General features: G+C 35.4%; 2 pseudogenes; both read right to left on the bottom strand.

Annotated features, from left to right (window-relative positions):
• Window positions 1-4,244: 4,244 nt before the first annotated feature.
• Window positions 4,245-8,817, bottom strand: LOC119527215 (annotated as a pseudogene).
• A 2,885-nt stretch (window positions 8,818-11,702) lies between these two features.
• On the bottom strand, window positions 11,703-13,849 carry LOC119529391 (annotated as a pseudogene).
• Window positions 13,850-14,151: the final 302 nt, after the last annotated feature.

Genomic DNA, 14,151 nt, shown 5'->3' with positions numbered 1-14,151 from the left:
AATTCTTTTTTATTAAGCCATTTTTTAAATTTTTTTATGTCTAGACCCAAAGTCTAACTGCCTATCAAACATTGACATATTGATACCTTAGGAATATGACAAAATTAACTCACCTTATTTCTCCTCTCCCTACCAAGTTCCACTCTACCTCTTCAACATTATCACACATTATTTTTTTTTTCCTTTTACCCACTCTGACCTGGACACGCAGACTTTTGCACCAGCTGGTCTCTCTTCTTCAAACTGTAAATTCTCCACTCATTTCATGGTTCTCTCTTTCTCATTTTTCTGTCCTTACCTGAAATATTTCCTTCCCAGAGAGACCTTTCTCAATTACTCACAGATTGTAATTCTTTGAGTGTTTCCATGGAGATGCAACCCACCCGACTGTAGGTGATGACTCTGATTGAATGATTTCTATGGAGGTGTGGCCCTGCCCATTCAGCATGGGCCTTGATTAGTTTACTGGGGCACTATATAAGCTCAGACAGAAGGAGCAAGCTGGCTACAGCTAAGAGAGACACTGAAGAGTGCATGTAAGCTGAGAGAGGAGCTGAAGCTTACAGAGATATTTTGGAAATGGCCTTTGAAAGCAGACTTTTGCTCCGGAGAAGCTAAGTGAGGATAAATGCCCCAAGAGTAACTGAAAGTGACATTTTGGAGAGAAGCTGAAGCCTAGAGAGGAACATCCCGGGAGAAAGCCATTTTGAAACCAGAACTTTGGAGCAGATGCCAGCCACATGCCTTCCCAGCTAACAGGTTTTCCAAACACCATTGGCCATCCTCCAGTGAAGGTACCCAATGTGTTACCTTGGACACTTATGGCCTTAAGACTGTAACTGCATAACCAAATAAACCCCCTTTTATAACAGCCAATCCATCTCTGGTGTTTTTCAAAAAGGCAGCATTAGCAAACTAGAACAGTAGTGATAGTTCATCTTGTTACCATCTACGTTTCTTCCTGGAATGCCCTGAGTTCATAAATGATTTTTTTAATTTGCATAAATTAAGGTTAACTCTTTGTGATGTAAAGTTTTATGGGTTTTGACAAATGCATAATGCCATGTATCCACCATTACTGTATCATACAGAATAGTTTCATGGCTCTAAAAATTTCCTGTGCTTTGCCTATTCAACACTACCCTCTTCCTACAAACCTCTGGCAACCAATGATCTTCTTACTGTCTCTATACTTCTGTCTTTTGAAGAATGTCATATAATTGGAATCAAATCATGTAGCATGTGGCTTTTCAGGCTGCCTTATTTCCCTTAGCCATAGTCATTTAATTTATATCCATGTCACTGTGTGGCTTGTTAGCCATGTTTTTATTGCTGAATAATATTCCAATGAAAGGATGTACCAAAGATTGTCTATCCATTCACCTACTGAAGGACATCTTGGTTGCTTTCATTTTGGATATTATAAATAAAGTTGCTATAAATATTTGCTTGCAAGTTTTGTGTGGACATAGTTTTTAACTCATTTGAGTAAATACCTAGGAAGTTGCTTACTGGATCATATGGTAAGGCTATGTTTAGCTGTTTTCCAAAGTGGCTGTACCATTTTGCATTCCCACAACAAATGAGACTTTCTGTTGCTCTCCATCCTTGACAGTATTTGGCGGTGTTAGTGTTTGGAATTTTAGCTTTTCTAACAGGCATGTAGTGGTATCTCATTGTTTTAATTTACAATTTCCTAATGATGAGTGATTTTGAGTATATTTTCATATGTTTGTCTGCCACCTGTAGCTCTTCTTTGGTAAGGTGTTGTCAGATATTTTGCCCATTTTGTAATTGTATAGTTTGGTAGGTTTTTTGGTGGGGTTTTAAGGACTCTTTATATACTCTCAACACAAGTCCTTTATCAGGTGTGTACTTTGCAAATATTTTCTCCCAGTCCATGACTTGTCCTTTCATTTTTAAAGTGTCTTTTGCAGAGCAGAAGTTTTAAATTTTAATAAAGTCCATTTTATCTATTTTTTTCTTTCATGGATTGTGCTTTTCATGTTTTATATAAAGACTGATTGTCAAACCCAAGTTCACAGATTTATTTTCCTGTTTTCTTCTAGAACTTACATAGTTTTGCATTTTATATTAGCTCCATGATCCATTTTGAGTTAATCTTTGTGAAAGATGTAGGGTCTGTGCCTATATTCTTTTTTTTTTTTTTTTTTTTTTTTGTATGGAGAGTCAAGTTTTCCAGTGACATTTATTTATTGAAAAGACTTTCCTTTCTCCACTAAATTGCCTTTTCTCCTCTGACAAATGTCAGTTGATTTTATTTTTGTGGGTCTATTTCTGAGATTTTTATTCTGTTCCATTGATTTATGTGTCTATTTTTTTCACTGATTCCATGCTGTTTTGATTGCTGTAGCTTTTTCATAAGTATTGATGTTGGGTAGTTTCAGTCCTGCAGCTGAATATTGTGTTGGCTATTCTGGGTCGTTTGCTTTTCCATATAAATTTTAGAATCATTTTGTCAATATCTACAAAAGAGCTTGCTGAGATTTTGATTGGGATTGCATGAATCTGCTGATCAAATTGGGAAGAACTGACATCTCAACAATATTGAGTCTTCCAATACATAAACAAGGATTATCTCCCTCCATTTATTTATATCTTCTTTCTTCTTTTGTAATTTTCTGCACATAAAATTTGTATATATTTTGTTAGATTTATACCTAAGTATTTGATTTTTTGGTGCTATTGTAAAGAGTATTGTGTTTTAATTGCAAATTCTAATTGTTCATTGCTGTTATATAGGAAATAAATTCAATTTTGTAAACATAACTTGTTTCCCGCAACCTTGCTATACTCACTTACAAAAGCTTTTAGTTGATTATCTGGGATTTTCTACATAGACAATCATGTTGTCTGCAAACAAAGACAGCTTTATTTTTTCCTTCCTTTTTATTTCCTCCTTCTGTACACCTTTCCTTTCCTTTTCTTTTCTAGTCTTATTGCACTAGCTAGGAAATCCAGTATAATATTGAAGGAAGGCTGAAAAGGGGTATCCTAACCTTATTCCTGTTCTTGAGGGAAAGTGTCCAATTTCCCATGTATGTTATTATGATATGTTGAGTCAAATATGTTAGATTAAGTATGATGTTAGCTGTAGATTTTTGGTACATGTTTTTTATCAAATTGAGAAATTTCGCTTCTATTCCTAGTTTGGTGACAGCTTTTATCATTATTGGGTATTGGATTTTGTCAAATGCCTTTTCAGCATCAATTGATATAACCATATGATTTTTATTCTTTAGCTTATTGATTTGGCAGATTACAGCCTTGATATCTAGAATAAATCCCAATTGGTCATGGTGTATAACATTTTTTATACACTGTTGATTCAATATGCTGATATTTTGTTGAGGATTTTTCTTCTATGTTAATGGAATGCATCAGTCTGTAGTTTTCCTTTCTTATAATGTGTTTATCTGGTTTTGGTATCAGAGTAATACTGGCCTCATAAAATGAGTTAAGGAGTGTTCCTTCTGCTTCTATTTCCTGGAAGAGATTGTAAAGAATTGTTATCATTTCTTCCCTGAAATTTTGGTAGAATTCATCAGTGAATCCAATGCAGGTTATTGTTAATTGAATTTCTTTGAAAGATATTAACCAATTCAAATTATGTATTTCTCCTCATGTGAGTTTTGTTAATTTGTTAATTTCAAGAAAATAGTCAATTATCATCTGTTTTCAAATTTCTGGGCAAAGAGTTATTCATAATATTCTTATATGGGATACTACAGGATCTGTAGTGATGACTCCTCCATCATTTCTGAAATTGGTAATTTGTGTCTTCTTTTTTCCTTGATTAGCCTGGCTAGAGTTTTATCAACATTTTTATCTTTTCAAACAACAAGCATCTGGTTTCATTTCTTTTTTATGGTTTTCCTGTTTTCAAATTCATTGCTCTCTACTTTATTTTTCATTATTTCTTTTCTTTTGATGGCTTTAGGCTTAAATTGCTTTCCTTTTTCTAATTCCCTAAGGTGGAAGTTTAGATTATTGATTTTAGACTTTTCTTCTCTCTGAAAATATGCATTAATGCTATAAATTTTATTATAAGCACTGCTTTTACTGCATCCCACAATTTTTTTTGACCTCCAATTCCATTTTAATTTTTTTTCCTTTTTATGCCTTTCCTTAAATATACAGCCCATCACCTTGGATCATTCATGTCAACAAAAATTCTTGAGGTATTTCATAGTTTGGACCTCAGTGGTGTGGCTGGCTCAGAGCTATCCATTCAGGGAGGCCTGTTCCTCTGACAGTTACAGCTTGGGGCACCCATCCTTTGTGCTTTGTGTTACATATCTGTGTTGCCAAAGTAGCAGACCCAGTATAACAAGCCTTTCTGTTGCTGCTTCTCCTTCCAGCAGTTATTTTGGAGGTTGGTAATACAATCATCTTCCACATTCTATTCCACCATTTTAAAGCTGGAGCTTGTGTACTCTTTGGGGAAGGAGTCTGCCACATAGCAGACAATGCTGAGGTGGGCAATGACTCACCCATGGAGAAGGTTCACTCATAGCCTCAGGCTCAGACTGTAGTGTGGCCTAGGGACTATGAGCTGGCTGAAAGCTGACATGAGGACCAGGTTGTGGATGGGCATCAGATGGACAAATACCTTCAGGCCACCATCACCCTGGTTCTACCTGTGGTCCTGCCTTTGCTGGTAGGAGTAGTACATGTGGCCATTATTTTAGACATCAGCATTACTAGAATGGAAGCCAATAGCAAAAACATGTTGAAGAGGTCTTTAGGGAAGATGTCATCCTTGAAGCCACAATGGAGTCCCATGCTTGTGGTTTTGCTGGGCTGTTTGTTTCTTATCATCACCAAATTCATCATACTGCTTCTTTTCTCAGGGTTGCAAGGTACTGCATATGCTGCACCAATGGCTTTGAAAGCCTCAATGGCACCAGATACATGGTTCTTGTCTGGGTGAAATTTGGGGGCCAGTTTGTGAAAGGCCTTCTTTGGGTCCCCATCTGAGGCCCCTCTGCTCACCTGCAGGATCTCATAGTAATCTTTACACCTGCTTGGTCCTCTTCATGGCTGCAGTCTATCCTTGGGCACTCTCTCTACCTCCAGCTTCTCCTTTAGCTGAGGGGAAATTAGCCCCACTTGCTTTCCTATGGGTCCTGTGGGTCATGTCTCTGGGTTGGGTCTGATCACCAGAAGACCGGGGTTTCTGGTTAAAGGACTCAGTCAGGTACAGCCACTGCACTTTCTCCAGGAAGCAGAGTGCCCAATCAGGCTGGTTACTCTGGATGGCTGAAGTATTGTCAATTTTGTTGATCCTTTCAAGAATCAATTTTTTTTATCTTGTTGCCACTCTATTGTTTTTCTATTCTCCATTTCATTTATCTCTGCTCTAATCTTTATTACTTCCTTCTTTCTGCTTGTTTGAATTTTGTTTGCTCTTTTTTATCTAGTTCCTTAAGGTAGAAAGCTAGATTATTGATTTGAGATCTTTCTCCTTTTTAAATATAGGTGTTTATAGCTATAAGTTTCCCTCTGAGTACTGCTTTTGCTGCATCCCATAAGTTTTTGTATATTATGTTTTTGTTTTCATTCATCTCAAAGAATTTTCTAATTTCCCTTGATAGTCTTCTTTGATCCATGGGTTGTAGGAGTGTGATATTTAACTTCCACATATTTATTAATTTAGATTTAAATCTGTTATTGACTTCTAATTTCCTTCTATACAGTCAAATAAGATGTATTGCATGAGTTCAGTCATTTTAAATTTATTGAGACTTGTTTTGTGGCCTACTGTGTGGTCCTTCCTGGAGAATGCTCCCTGTGTACTGGAGAAGAGTGTGTATTCTGATGTTGTTGGGTGGAATTCTGTATACATCTGTTAGATCTAGTTGGTTTATAGTTTTGTTCAAGTCTTCTGCTTCCTTGATCTTTGGTATAGTTGTTTTATCCATCATTAAAACTGCAGTACTAAAATTAATGATAAAAAATAAAAGAATTAAAACAAAACAAAAAACTGCAGTACTGTAGACTCCAACTATTATTGTTGAACTGTGTATACATCCATTTATTTCTGTAAGTTTTCTTCATATATTCTGGGGTTATGTTGTTAGGTGCATATATGTTTATAATTGCTTTATCTTCCTGATGTATTGAACCTTTAATCATTATATAATGTCCTTCTTTGTGTCTTCCAACAATTTTTGTCTTAATTTTTTAACTGTTATTAATATAGTCCTTCCAGCTCCCTTTTTTTGTTGTTGTTTGCAGGTAATATCTCTTTCAATCTTTTCACTTTTAGCCTATTTTGTTTTGGGATCTAAAGTTGGCTTATGTTTTGTGTTTTTAAAAGATCTATCCTTTTAATCTCTGCTTTTTTATTGGAGAGTTTAAGCCATTTACATTTAATATAACTACTGATAAGAAAGGACTTTTGCCATTTTGCTACTTGTTTTCTGTATGTCTCATATCTTTCCTCCTCAATTCCTCCATTAATGACTTCTATTGTATTAATAGGTATTTTCTAGCATATCATCTTGATTATCTTCTTGTTTCTTTTACTACAAACCTTTAATTTTCCTAATGGTTGCCTTAGGGATTACAATTAACGTATTAATTTGTATTAATCTGGTTTGAATTAATACTAACTTAATTTCAATAATATACAAAAACATTTCTGCCATATAGATCTGACATATCTTATGTTGTTATTGTTACAAATTATATCTTTACATATCCTGTACCCATCAACACAGATTTATAATTATTGTTTCATGAAGTTGTTTTTAAGACCAAATAGTAAACAAGAGGTGTTACAAACTAAAAGTACAATAATACAGACTTTTATAGTTAACTATGTAGTCACCTTTACTGATGTTCTTTATTTCTTTGTGTGAATTCAAATTACTCTCTGGTGTCATTTCTGTTCAATCTGAAGGATTTACTTTAGCATTTCTTGTAGGTAAGACCTACTAGAGGTAAGACTCTGTTTTTTATCTTGAAATGCCTTAATTTTTCATCTTTGAAGGATAACTGCCAGATATTAAATTTTTGGTTGACAGTTTTTGTTTTTTTTTTTCCTTTCAGTACTTTGAATATGTCAACCCATTGCTTTCTGGTCTTCTAATGAGAAATCAGTAATTTTATCTCATACATGACACATTGCTTCTCTCTTGCTACTTTCAAGATTCCCTTTGTCTTTGTCTTTTGACAGTTTGATTATAATGTATTTTGGTGTTGATCTCTCTGAGTTTGTCCTGCTTGGAGTTCACTGAGCTTCTTGGATGTGTGGATTCATGTCTTTTAGCAAATTTAGGGAGTTTTAGGCCATTATTTCTTCAAATATTCTTTCTCTTTCTTTTTCTCTTCTCCTTCTGGGACTCTTCTTATGTATATGTTGGTATACTTGATTGTGTCTCAAGGTCTGTTGGGCTCTGTTCACTTTACTCATTCCTTGGTCTTCCTGCTGCTCAAACTGGATACTATCAATTGGCCTATCTTCATGTTTACTGACTCTTTCTTTTGTCTACTTAAATCTGTTGTTGAACCCCTTTAGTGAATTTTTCATTTCAGTTACTGTATTTTTTCAACTCCTGTATTTCTATTTTTTTCTTTTTTATACTTTCTGTCTCTTTATTGATAGTTTCTATTTAGTAAGACATTAATTTTCATTATTTCCTTTAATTATTTGTGCATAGTTTCCTTTAGTTTTTTTGAGCCTATTTAAAATAGTTGTCTTAATGCCTTTTTCCAGTAAGTCCAATGCCTGGGTTTTGCCAGGGACAATTTCTATTAATTTTTTTCCCTGTGTATTGACCATACTTTCTTGTTTCTTTTGGTTAAAAACTGCACATTTTAAATGTTATAATGTGTCACTTTTGGAAATCAGATTCTCCCCTCTTCCTAAGTTTTTTTTTTTTTTTTTTTGCAATTTATTGTAGTTATTGTTTGTTTTATGACTCTTCTGAATTAATTTTATAAATTCTGTATTCCTTGTCATGTGTTGTCACTAAAGTTTCTGTTCTGTTAGCTTAGTGGTCAGCTAGTGATTCAAAGGAGTTTCCTTAAATGTCTGGAGCATAAAGAAAAATCTCCCAGTTTCTGCAGAGGGACTATGTATGTGTGTTGTAGCACACTTTACAACTCTGCCTTAGTCTACCTTTGTCCCTTGGTAGAGGCTGAAGGTCAACCAAAGGTGAGTGAATAGGGCCTTCTCAAGTCTTTTCTGAGCCTGTACAAAGCCCCAGGACTGGATCTTCTAGATTCCCATGAATATGTGGGAGCTTATCAAAGCCTTTATTCCCCAATGCATCTCATCCTACAGCCTTTCTTTTAAGCTTTTTGGTTTGTCTAGTGTTTCCCCAATTGTTGTCCTTTGTTGCTGGCAGCAGTGGCTATTAAATTTTTGCCTTTAAATATTTTCAACAAATACCCCAGAGTAGCCACCTCAGCTCTGATAGAGTTCCACATAAAATGAAAAAAGAAGCAAGCCCTTTTAAAAGTCAAAAAGACAGTCAAAATAAACAACCAAAATTTTTTTAATGTAAGATCTGTTATGCTTTCTCAAGTGCATGTACCAAGAATGCAAGCTGTTATCTTCAGAACCACCACTGAGCTGGTAATTAGGGGATAATATCAGGGTGAATTAAAATGCCACAAAATGCTCTTACTAAGATTCAGCTGGTTTTCCTTGATTAAGCATTCCTCTGACTGCCGTAAGGTTTTGATCTGTTTCCAGAATTTCAAAAAGTTGATTCTGACAGTTTTTGCCAGTTTATTCATTGCCTTTGTGGAAGCATGAAACTTTGGAGTTCCCTACTCTGCCATTTTCACTTTTTTGCCCCTTTTCTTTTAACCGATATGTGTTTTCATATTTAAAGCACATTTCTTATAGTCAACATATAGCTATATGTCTGGAAATCTCCATATTTTAGTTGGTATATTTAGTCCATTCACTTATAAAGTGGCCATTGATAGGGTTGTATTAATACTATTATGTTTGTAACTATTTTCTATTTTTGAACTTGTTTGTTGTTTCTTTGCCCCCCCCTTTACTGATTTCTCTGGTTTTAATTGAGTGTTTTATAGAATTAGATATTCTCTCCTTTTTCAGCACATTGCACTTCTTTTTAAATTTTTTTGTTGTTTGCCTTAGAATCTGCAATATACATTACAATTAATCTAAGGTAACTTCAAATAATCCTATACTACTTCACAGTCAGTGCAGGTAACTTAGAGTATTCCCAATACCTCCCTCCTGCCCTTATAAAATTGCTGTATTAATTTCCCTGACCCATAGGTTATAATAACACAATAGATTAATCTATCACATTGAACAAACATTATCTTTTGAATCAGTTAAGAATAAGAAAAATGAGCAATTTTATTGTACTTTCATTTAATTCTTCTCTGATGCTTTTTCTTTTTTTCATGTAGGTCTGAGTTTCTGATCTATGTCATTTTCCTTCTCTCTGAAGAACTTCTTTTAAGATTTCTTGGAGGGAAGTTTTGCTGGCAGTAAAGTCCCTCAGTTTTTGTTTGACTTAGAAACCTCTATTTCTCTTTGGATTTTCATGTGTGTAAAATTTTTATTCTCTTAAATCCAATGCATTCACAAAGTGTTAACACATCATTTCCACCAAACTGCAGTATTATCTAAGTAAACTAAAATAAGCACTTTTGCCATACATGTAATCAATGATTATTAATACTTTTTTCTAAAAAGAACTAAACTTTCTCAAATTGCACAGGTAGTTTTATTGTATGTTTCACCTAATAGATGATTTTTTAAAAGTGTTAGAAACTAATAGCTTCAAACTGCTTAAATATATTATACCATGTTATCAATCCATCAAATCAAAAGCAATTGCCAAGCAGAATAATAAGTTACAAAGAAATAATAATTCTGGCTTGTACAGAAAAGAAACGTGCAGCGTTTTCAAAGCTTTTAACAGTTACCTCCTAATGCAAATCTCCAAGCTTAATATTGGAAGATGAGTTTCACAGTAATGTGATTTTTAAACCTCCATTTACATTCATTTTAATATATTACTAAGATGTTTATTTTATGTCACAATGGGGCTTTCCAGTGTTTACAATTTGCAGTTTAAATTTGTACATATGAAATTCCCTAATAAGGGACAGTTATTACTACTACAAACTATCCATAAAAAAAAAACTCCACCTTTCATAGAACTCTGAACATCACGTGACTTAAAACAGATTAATTCAACATGTTTTTTTATATTGCAATCATTTTCTGAAAATGCAAAGTTGCCTATTTAATATGTAAGAGCCACAACTTTATTCACTGAGAAATTATGCATTAATTTTCTTCAATCATCGTTTTCACCTTATCTCAAAAATATCATGGCATGCTAGTTCTTTTTCGGTGAATTTGGAAAAGGGGAGTAAGGAAAGTGATAAATATACTGTAATCAGAAAAAAGTTTCCCCCAAATTAAACCTTTTTTAGAAAAACTTTTCACTACTACACTACTTAACACTTTAAAGAGTAAGTTACAGGTTTCATTTTTAACACTAACACAAATAAATTACTGTAGGGACAGGCTGCCCTACCATTCTTGGAACTATAGTTCTAAATACGTGCACACAAGAGTAAATTATTTCAACAACATCTTATTCAGAAGTTTGGAACAGTTGTTATATGAATGTTACTAGACAGTCAAAGCAGTTAGAAACATACAATTCTGTAGGTGGGAGGTCATTTTGCTTTTTGGGGGTGGGCAGTTGAAGTACAGAGAATAACAAATGAAGTAACACACAAAAATATGCTTCCCATTATAGGAGGGAAAATCACAGGGCAGTTTAAATCTCTTAAGTCCATTTGACCTATCCACTCAGGTCTAAGACCAAATTTTCCATTTTTTGCATAACCCCTATTCTTTTTCTGAGTATCAAGCCAACTGGTAGTTACATATCCAGTACAACCAGAGCTTAACAGCTTGCTGAATGAAATATTAGTATGGTCAAAAAAAACAAAGTTTCAAACTGGAAAAAAATTCTACTGAAGTATTACATTCTGTTTTCAAATTATTTACTAACATGGCAACAGATTTGGCTTCAATCCGTCTCACACACATTCACACCCACAACGGGCTCCCCAGCCAATGATCTGCTTTGCAACATAAGGCCATCTAGGCAGAAATGGCATTCTCCAAGCCAAGCTTGAAATAGATTTAAAAAAGCAATTTCTAATTTTACAGAATGGACTTTTCAAAAAATATTTACTCTCAGTCCCTCATGCCCTATATTGAAGGATGTGTAATATGTTTTATTCCCAGCTAAATCTGAACCCTCAAAATTGATACAAGGCAGAAAATCTCTGCAAATTAAATTAAAAAACAAAAATAGGAAAGTTATACTTTTATATATGTATATGAATATATATGTGTGTATATGTATATGTATATGTATATGTGTGTGTGTGTGTGTGTATTCTGACTGGAATCCTCCAGAATTTTAAAATCACTTTAGAGATGAATTTTGGGATACTAATGCTTACAACTCCAAAATCCATAATGATTTAAGGACTTATTTTCTCCTTTTTCTTTCCTAGCTATCCCCTCTCCACCACCCCCCACCTCCAAACTGTTCAATATAGCCATGGCTCAAGTTTAATTGGAAAGAGAGAGTTTTTGAATAGTTTTGGGTTTTGTTGTTGTTGTTTGGTTACTTTGGTGATCTGGGTGACACACATTGCTTTTTGCCATTTCGTCAAGTCTCTCCCTGAGGTATAGACCTATGGCCAAACTGGCGTCTCTCTTCTCGGATATTTCCAGCTTCTCCCCTGGGAATGGTATTGCCTTGGAAGCCAGAACAACCTTCACTAGCCCTTGCTTCAGGCCTCTCATGTGGTTTCTCAATGGACTTCTCCGGAATTGCATTCTCTTCATTTTTGGTAGAAGATACTACATTGGAGCAAAGTGCTCATGGTGGCTGCACAAGAACTGAAGATGGCTCTTTAGGGGGCTTCTGGCACACTTCAGCATAGCTTAGCTTTTGGAGTTCCTGTAGGGCCACAGCTACAGCTGCATTTGTATTATTATTACATGGTGAAGCAGTATTTGTCCTTGATGGCTGTGCAGTACTCAGTGAAGAAAATAGTATAGTCACCTGGTTAAGAACAGCCTTCTGACCAGTGGAATCCTCTATTTGATCCTTTTCTCGCTGAGTTGTACCTGATGCAGGAAGTTGAGCTACACATGGAGGACTTGTACTCAAACTGAGCTGTTGGACAGAGATACAGTCTGTCTGCATATCCTCTGCAGGCCATGGGACAACTATTTCTCAACTCTTCACTATCCTTTTCTTTGTAGACACCTTTAACAACATCAGACATTCTATCCTCCAAAGCAACTTCACCTGGTATTCTTGATGATCTTCTAGATAAAGGAGGAAAATTTGAGGCTAATAAGATAAACTTGGTGTTGGAGCCTTTGCTTCAGTTGCTGCAGGACAGGGTCTTGGGATCCTGTCACCTTCTCATCATCTTTGACCTGTGTTCCTACCCTAGTACCCATTCTGTTCCACCTGCAAAGTGGGAGTCTCCTTTGGTAGGTATGTTTGCTCCTGATGCCCTGTTACTTAGGGTTATGCCATTCAGCTGTAAAGTTCCTTAAACTAGATCTGTTCAATGGTCCATCTTCCAATAACTCAGAGCCCTCTGTTGAGTGTTCTGAACTGCTGGATGACCTAAAATGAGGATTCACGTGAGTTTTTTGGAATGGTCAACCCATATTCATAGCAGCAGCATTTGTTTTATAAGACTCTAGTGAATTTAAGCCATTCACAAAACTACCATTGGGAAAGGGAGCCAGTGGTGTTCCAAAGTAAGCTGCAGGATTTGGAGACCAAGACTGAGGCTCAGTACTATAGTGAGTCCTGTTGGTGGGGATTATATACAAGCTGCATAAAGGTTGGTGAAGCATACTGTGCTTGAGTTTGAATGGCTGACTATACACACTAGAATCTATTAATTGAAAACCATTCTTAGCAAAAATGTACTGATGTCTTTTATCCTGGCCATAATTGGCTTGCCCTGAAATGTTTTAACTTCTTCTCTTAAGTATCTAAAAGATGTTGTGCATCTGTGCCTGACTGGAAAGTAACATACCGATTACTATTGTGTGCAACATACCGATTACTATTGTGTGCAAACTCACAGCTTGTCACTTTGGGACAGTTTTCTTTTTTGAGCAAAGCTTTCACTTCTTCTATTGGTGTTGTTTCAGGAATCTCTCTAAGAATAACAATACAACGCTTATGACTTGGTTCTACTTTCTCACCCTTCTCATCAACTTGTACCGCGGAGGACAATATCAATACTTCAAGAATTAGATCAGGGCAGTGGTCAGCTTTTTTTATTTCTTCCATGTTGGCAACTGTCCAAATTGAGAGATCCATTTGAGAGATCAAGTAAAGACCCTTTGCAAATTTTCTCTTGAGGAAAGAATTCTAATTGTTTCTTCAGACATTCTTTTACGTTTTCCGTAGAAACTGCTGAATTGCTTTCTCCAGAAACATCATATATTTGCTAATTCAGATCTTCTGGTCCTAAACTCATTCCATCAGTTGGTTTTTCAATGCTAGTAGTATCTCTTGTGGTTCCACAAGATGAGGAATAAATTGCTTCATATTCCTTATACATATCATCAGAAAGCTCTGTGTTATCCTCAGGATGAGACCCTGATGTGGCTGCTGTTTCATGCCAAGAGTGTTCAATTCCTTGAGTTACTGGAGTTACATCACTATTTCCAGGAAGAATTTCTTGCCATACTTTGGCATTAGGATTTAAATCAGTTCCTTGAGATGTTACCTGTTCCACAAAGAGCAACATCTCTTCCTCCATTCAGCCCAATCATTTCCACCACTGCAACTCCAACTGGCTCACAGGCCCAACCCCAAATCGCGAGGATAAGGGACCTTGCCCCTCCAACCATCAGTGGACCAGACTCTCTATTTGGTTTTTGAAAAATAATTTCATCTGATAGAAAATTCTAGGTTGGCAGATTTTTTTTTTTTAAACTTTCAGCACTTTAAGTATTTCATTCTACTTTATTCTTGCTTGCATGGTTTCTGATGAGAAGTCTGGTTTGATTTTTATCTGCTTTCTTCTACAGGTAAGGTATTTATGTTCCCT

The sequence above is a fragment of the Choloepus didactylus genome, chromosome 1 (genome assembly GCF_015220235.1).
Source record: "Choloepus didactylus isolate mChoDid1 chromosome 1, mChoDid1.pri, whole genome shotgun sequence".
Lineage (NCBI taxonomy): Eukaryota > Metazoa > Chordata > Mammalia > Pilosa > Megalonychidae > Choloepus > Choloepus didactylus.
This window is presented reverse-complemented; position numbering and strand designations above follow the sequence as displayed.